Raw genomic sequence first — 7,023 nt, 5'->3', positions numbered from 1 at the left:
GCTCTCTCTCTCTCTACGTGGCTTGCTCTCTCTCTCTCTCTCTACGTGGCTTGCTCTCTCTCTCTCTCTACGTGGCTTGCTCTCTCTCTCTCTCTCTACGTGGCTTGCTCTCTCTCTCTCTCTCTACGTGGCTTGCTCTCTCTCTCTCTCTCTACGTGGCTTGCTCTCTCTCTCTCTCTCTACGTGGCTTGCTCTCTCACTCTCTCTCTACGTGGCTTGCTCTCTCACTCTCTACGTGGCTTGCTCTCTCTCTCTCTCTACGTGGCTTGCTCTCTCTCTCTCTCTACGTGGCTTGCTCTCTCTCTCTCTCTCTACGTGGCTTGCTCTCTCTCTCTCTCTCTACGTGGCTTGCTCTCTCTCTCTCTCTCTACGTGGCTTGCTCTCTCTCTCTCTCTCTACGTGGCTTGCTCTCTCACTCTCTCTCTACGTGGCTTGCTCTCTCTCTCTCTCTACGTGGCTTGCTCTCTCTCTCTCTCTACGTGGCTTGCTCTCTCTCTCTCTCTACGTGGCTTGCTCTCTCACTCTCTACGTGGCTTGCTCTCTCACTCTCTCTACGTGGCTTGCTCTCTCTCCTCTCTCTACGTGGCTTGCTCTCTCTCTCTCTCTCTCTACGTGGCTTGCTCTCTCTCTCTCTCTACGTGGCTTGCTCTCTCTCTCTCTCTCTCTCTCTCTCTCTCTACGTGGCTTGCTCTCTCACTCTCTCTCTACGTGGCTTGCTCTCTCACTCTCTACGTGGCTTGCTCTCTCTCTCTCTCTACGTGGCTTGCTCTCTCTCTCTCTCTACGTGGCTTGCTCTCTCTCTCTCTCTCTACGTGGCTTGCTCTCTCTCTCTCTACGTGGCTTGCTCTCTCTCTCTCTCTACGTGGCTTGCTCTCTCTCTCTCTCTCTACGTGGCTTGCTCTCTCACTCTCTCTCTACGTGGCTTGCTCTCTCACTCTCTCTCTACGTGGCTTGCTCTCTCTCTCTCTCTACGTGGCTTGCTCTCTCTCTCTCTCTCTACGTGGCTTGCTCTCTCTCTCTCTCTCTACGTGGCTTGCTCTCTCTCTCTCTCTCTCTACGTGGCTTGCTCTCTCTCTCTCTCTCTACGTGGCTTGCTCTCTCACTCTCTCTCTACGTGGCTTGCTCTCTCTCTCTCTCTACGTGGCTTGCTCTCTCTCTCTCTCTCTACGTGGCTTGCTCTCTCTCTCTCTCTCTACGTGGCTTGCTCTCTCACTCTACGTGGCTTGCTCTCTCACTCTCTCTACGTGGCTTGCTCTCTCTCTCTACGTGGCTTGCTCTCTCTCTCTCTCTCTCTACGTGGCTTGCTCTCTCTCTCTCTACGTGGCTTGCTCTCTCTCTCTCTCTCTCTATGTGGCTTGCTCTCTCTCTCTCTCTCTACGTGGCTTGCTCTCTCACTCTCTCTCTACGTGGCTTGCTCTCTCTCTCTCTCTACGTGGCTTGCTCTCTCTCTCTCTCTCTACGTGGCTTGCTCTCTCTCTCTCTCTCTACGTGGCTTGCTCTCTCACTCTACGTGGCTTGCTCTCTCACTCTCTCTACGTGGCTTGCTCTCTCTCTCTCTCTACGTGGCTTGCTCTCTCTCTCTCTCTCTCTACGTGGCTTGCTCTCTCTCTCTCTACGTGGCTTGCTCTCTCTCTCTCTCTCTCTACGTGGCTTGCTCTCTCACTCTCTCTCTACGTGGCTTGCTCTCTCACTCTCTACGTGGCTTGCTCTCTCTCTCTCTCTACGTGGCTTGCTCTCTCTCTCTCTCTACGTGGCTTGCTCTCTCTCTCTCTCTCTACGTGGCTTGCTCTCTCTCTCTCTACGTGGCTTGCTCTCTCTCTCTCTCTACGTGGCTTGCTCTCTCTCTCTCTCTCTACGTGGCTTGCTCTCTCTCTCTCTCTCTACGTGGCTTGCTCTCTCTCTCTCTCTCTACGTGGCTTGCTCTCTCTCTCTCTCTCTACGTGGCTTGCTCTCTCTCTCTCTCTCTACGTGGCTTGCTCTCTCACTCTCTCTCTACGTGGCTTGCTCTCTCACTCTCTACGAGGCTTGCTCTCTCTCTCTCTCTACGTGGCTTGCTCTCTCTCTCTCTCTACGTGGCTTGCTCTCTCTCTCTCTCTACGTGGCTTGCTCTCTCTCTCTCTCTCTACGTGGCTTGCTCTCTCTCTCTCTCTCTACGTGGCTTGCTCTCTCTCTCTCTCTCTACGTGGCTTGCTCTCTCACTCTCTCTCTACGTGGCTTGCTCTCTCTCTCTCTCTACGTGGCTTGCTCTCTCTCTCTCTCTACGTGGCTTGCTCTCTCTCTCTCTCTCTACGTGGCTTGCTCTCTCACTCTCTACGTGGCTTGCTCTCTCACTCTCTCTACGTGGCTTGCTCTCTCTCTCTCTCTACGTGGCTTGCTCTCTCTCTCTCTCTCTCTACGTGGCTTGCTCTCTCTCTCTCTCTACGTGGCTTGCTCTCTCTCTCTCTCTCTCTCTCTCTCTCTCTCTCTCTCTCTCTCTACGTGGCTTGCTCTCTCACTCTCTCTCTACGTGGCTTGCTCTCTCACTCTCTACGTGGCTTGCTCTCTCTCTCTCTCTACGTGGCTTGCTCTCTCTCTCTCTCTACGTGGCTTGCTCTCTCTCTCTCTCTCTACGTGGCTTGCTCTCTCTCTCTCTACGTGGCTTGCTCTCTCTCTCTCTCTACGTGGCTTGCTCTCTCTCTCTCTCTCTACGTGGCTTGCTCTCTCACTCTCTCTCTACGTGGCTTGCTCTCTCACTCTCTCTCTACGTGGCTTGCTCTCTCTCTCTCTCTACGTGGCTTGCTCTCTCTCTCTCTCTCTACGTGGCTTGCTCTCTCTCTCTCTCTCTACGTGGCTTGCTCTCTCTCTCTCTCTCTCTACGTGGCTTGCTCTCTCTCTCTCTCTCTACGTGGCTTGCTCTCTCACTCTCTCTCTACGTGGCTTGCTCTCTCTCTCTCTCTACGTGGCTTGCTCTCTCTCTCTCTCTCTACGTGGCTTGCTCTCTCTCTCTCTCTCTCTACGTGGCTTGCTCTCTCACTCTACGTGGCTTGCTCTCTCACTCTCTCTACGTGGCTTGCTCTCTCTCTCTCTCTACGTGGCTTGCTCTCTCTCTCTCTCTCTACGTGGCTTGCTCTCTCTCTCTCTCTACGTGGCTTGCTCTCTCTCTCTCTCTCTCTCTCTACGTGGCTTGCTCTCTCACTCTCTCTCTACGTGGCTTGCTCTCTCACTCTCTACGTGGCTTGCTCTCTCACTCTCTACGTGGCTTGCTCTCTCTCTCTCTCTACGTGGCTTGCTCTCTCTCTCTCTCTACGTGGCTTGCTCTCTCTCTCTCTCTCTACGTGGCTTGCTCTCTCTCTCTCTACGTGGCTTGCTCTCTCTCTCTCTCTACGTGGCTTGCTCTCTCTCTCTCTCTACGTGGCTTGCTCTCTCTCTCTCTCTCTACGTGGCTTGCTCTCTCTCTCTCTCTCTACGTGGCTTGCTCTCTCACTCTCTCTCTACGTGGCTTGCTCTCTCTCTCTCTCTACGTGGCTTGCTCTCTCTCTCTCTCTCTACGTGGCTTGCTCTCTCTCTCTCTCTCTCTACGTGGCTTGCTCTCTCACTCTCTACGTGGCTTGCTCTCTCACTCTCTCTACGTGGCTTGCTCTCTCTCTCTCTCTACGTGGCTTGCTCTCTCTCTCTCTCTCTCTACGTGGCTTGCTCTCTCTCTCTCTCTACGTGGCTTGCTCTCTCTCTCTCTCTCTCTCTCTCTACGTGGCTTGCTCTCTCACTCTCTACGTGGCTTGCTCTCTCACTCTCTCTACGTGGCTTGCTCTCTCTCTCTCTCTACGTGGCTTGCTCTCTCTCTCTCTCTCTCTCTCTCTACGTGGCTTGCTCTCTCACTCTCTCTACGTGGCTTGCTCTCTCTCTCTCTCTCTACGTGGCTTGCTCTCTCTCTCTACGTGGCTTGCTCTCTCTCTCTCTACGTGGCTTGCTCTCTCTCTCTCTCTACGTGGCTTGCTCTCTCTCTCTCTCTACGTGGCTTGCTCTCTCTCTCTCTCTCTCTCTACGTGGCTTGCTCTCTCTCTCTCTCTCTACGTGGCTTGCTCTCTCTCTCTCTCTCTACGTGGCTTGCTCTCTCTCTCTCTCTCTACGTGGCTTGCTCTCTCTCTCTCTCTCTACGTGGCTTGCTCTCTCTCTCTCTCTCTCTACGTGGCTTGCTCTCTCTCTCTCTACGTGGCTTGCTCTCTCTCTCTCTCTCTCCATCGCCAGGTAACAAGAGAGCTGAGATTAATTAACCTGACCGCACCTGCACGGTGAGGTGACCAATCAATCCTCTAGGTGATCTGGAGGAAGGTACTCATCTAGGTGTGCTTGTAGGGGGTTGAGCCTTAGCTCTTTGGCCCCGCCTCTCGACTGTCAATCTACCGGTGTATGGTTCATAGGTACGGTGCATCACTGAACGTCCCTGGTGGTTTAACATTGCAATAACTTACGAATTTGAAAGTGGTTTTATGGCTCAATGAAGGTTGTGGAGAGTTGTAGACTTTATGGAGAAATTAAAGTTGGATAGATAGTTTGTATTTTGATGTGTAGAGAGAGAGAGAGAGAGAGAGAGAGAGAGAGAGAGAGAGAGAGAGAGAGAGAGAGAGAGAGAGAGAGAGACAGACAGACAGACAGACAGACAGACAGACAGACAGACAGACAGACAGACAGACAGACAGACAGACAGACAGACAGAGAGAGAGAGAGAGAGAGAGAGAGACAGAGAGACAGAGAGACAGAGAGACTAACAATAGAGACACCAGTTGAGAATGCCATTATAGACTAGTCACTCTTGACTAATACTGCCAGACGTAACAAGAGTTGAGACAATACAGTTGTTAACAAGACGATAACACATTGTTATCAGAACTACACTTGAGTGAACGTTCATGTTGAGTGAGGCTTGCTAAGTCTCTTTCACCTTAGCTGAGGAAAGTGAGCACTGGTTCTTGGTGTGTGTGTGTGTGTGTGTGTGTGTGTGTGTGTGTGTGTGTGTGTGTGTGTGTGTGTGTGTGTGTGTGTGTGTGTGTGTGTGTGTGTGTGTGTGTGTGTGTCTGTGTGTGTGTGTGTGTGTGTGTGTGTGTGTGTGTGTGTGTGTGTGTGTGTGTGTGTGTGTGTGTGTGTGTGTGTCTGTGTGTGTGTCTGTGTGTGTGTGTGTGTGTATGTGTGTGTGTGTGTGTGTGTGTGTGTGTGTGTGTGTGTGTGTGTGTGTGTGTGTGTGTGTGTGTGTGTGTGTGTGTGTGTGTGTGTGTACTCACCTAGTTGTACTCACCTAGTTGTGCTTGCGGGGGTTGAGCTCTGGCTCTTTGGTCCCGCCTCTCAACTGTCAATCAACAGGTGTACAGGTTCCTGAGCCTATTGGGCTCTATCATATCTACACTTGAAACTGTGTGTGTGTGTGTGTGTGTGTGTGTGTGTGTGTGTGTGTGTGTGTGTGTGTGTGTGTGTGTGTGTGTGTGTGTGTGTGTGTGAATAAGATGGTGGTCATTAAAATGATGGTGACGCTAACAGGATAACGATAGTGAGTATGGTGTTTGGTCAACATATTTCAGCCACGTTATTGTGACTCCTCGTCTGTATATGATGATAATGATGGTACTAGTAACGATGGTGATGATATAGTGACGACGTTGATGATGAGGATAGTGATGACATTCATACTCTTTCTACTGGTCAATGCATCACCCCCCCCCCCTTCCCTGTAGTTTGACCGGAATGTGAGAAAGGAGATATCTTGGTGTCTAAATGATAACCCAACAGCTATTTTCTCCCTGAAGCACTTCGTAAGGTGTTCACTTTCTCCCTGAAGCACTTCGTAAGGTGTTCACCTTCTCCCTGAAGCACTTCGTAAGGTGTTCACTTTCTCCCTGAAGCACTTCGTAAGGTGTTCACTTTCTCCCTGAAGCACTTCGTAAGGTCTTCACTTTCTCCCTGAAGCACTTCGTAAGGTGTTCACTTTCTCCCTGAAGCACTTCGTAAGGTGTTCACTTTCTCCCTGAAGCACTTCGTAAGGTGTTCACTTTCTCCCTGAAGCACTTCGTAAGGTGTTCACTTTCTCCCTGAAGCACTTCGTAAGGTGTTCACTTTCTCCCTGAAGCACTTCGTAAGGTGTTCACCTTCTCATGAACGCCACATCATACACGACGCCGAAGAAACACTGTACAGTGTTCCTGAACATATATGAACACTTCTGTACACATTTTAGTTCGGGCTCACCATAGCCAGTGCTACTTGCCCCGCTCCTGTGCCAGGTAAGTTACGGGCTCACCATAGCCCGTGCTACTTGCCCCGCTACTGTGCCAGGTAAGTTACGGGCTCACCATAGCCCGTGCTACTTGCCCCGCTACTGTGCCAGGTAAGTTACGGGCTCACCATAGCCCGTGCTACTTGGAACTTGTTCCGAGTAGCTGAATCTCTAACAACAACATCATTTTAATTTATAGACGTGGCCGTTAACGTTGGTAATAACGAAGGGTTAACATTACCTGTTTAACGCCTCCAGTCGCTATGCTTGTAAGTACGTCACTTTCATCTAAGACTTTGCAAGCCGTTCTCGCACTTGCTCCTTAGTCAGTATTGGCTTATTTATTAAGTGCATATGTGACATACTAATTAATTGTGAATATTTTAATTTACCTTGAAAAGCTTCATAGAAAACACCGACCTTACCTTATAACCTTCTTAGTATGTTAAGATAAACATCTTATTGCTTCTTATTTACAATTATTACTTAACCTATCAACGGTATAGGTTGACGCCCTGCAGGTGAGAGGCTATGTTCTTGACGTTGTAGATAGTACAAGTGGTGTTGCTACTACAGTTTTAGGTCTGCTTAGTTGTTATTGCATGTACAGGGCATGAGGGAGGAAGAGTTTAAGTTGCAGAGAGAGATGGTGTCAGCTAGTCTCAGTCTAAAAACAAAATACTAGTCTCTTGGGCTTGTGGAAATGTATGTTGTTTATCTCTCAGAATGTTTGGTAATATGTTTATTGTTTGTGATGTGTGTATATGTATGTATTAACACGA

This window comes from Procambarus clarkii, chromosome 63, assembly GCF_040958095.1.
Source record: "Procambarus clarkii isolate CNS0578487 chromosome 63, FALCON_Pclarkii_2.0, whole genome shotgun sequence".
In the NCBI taxonomy this organism is placed as follows: Eukaryota; Metazoa; Arthropoda; class Malacostraca; order Decapoda; family Cambaridae; genus Procambarus; species Procambarus clarkii.
Note: the sequence above shows the minus strand (reverse complement) of the source record.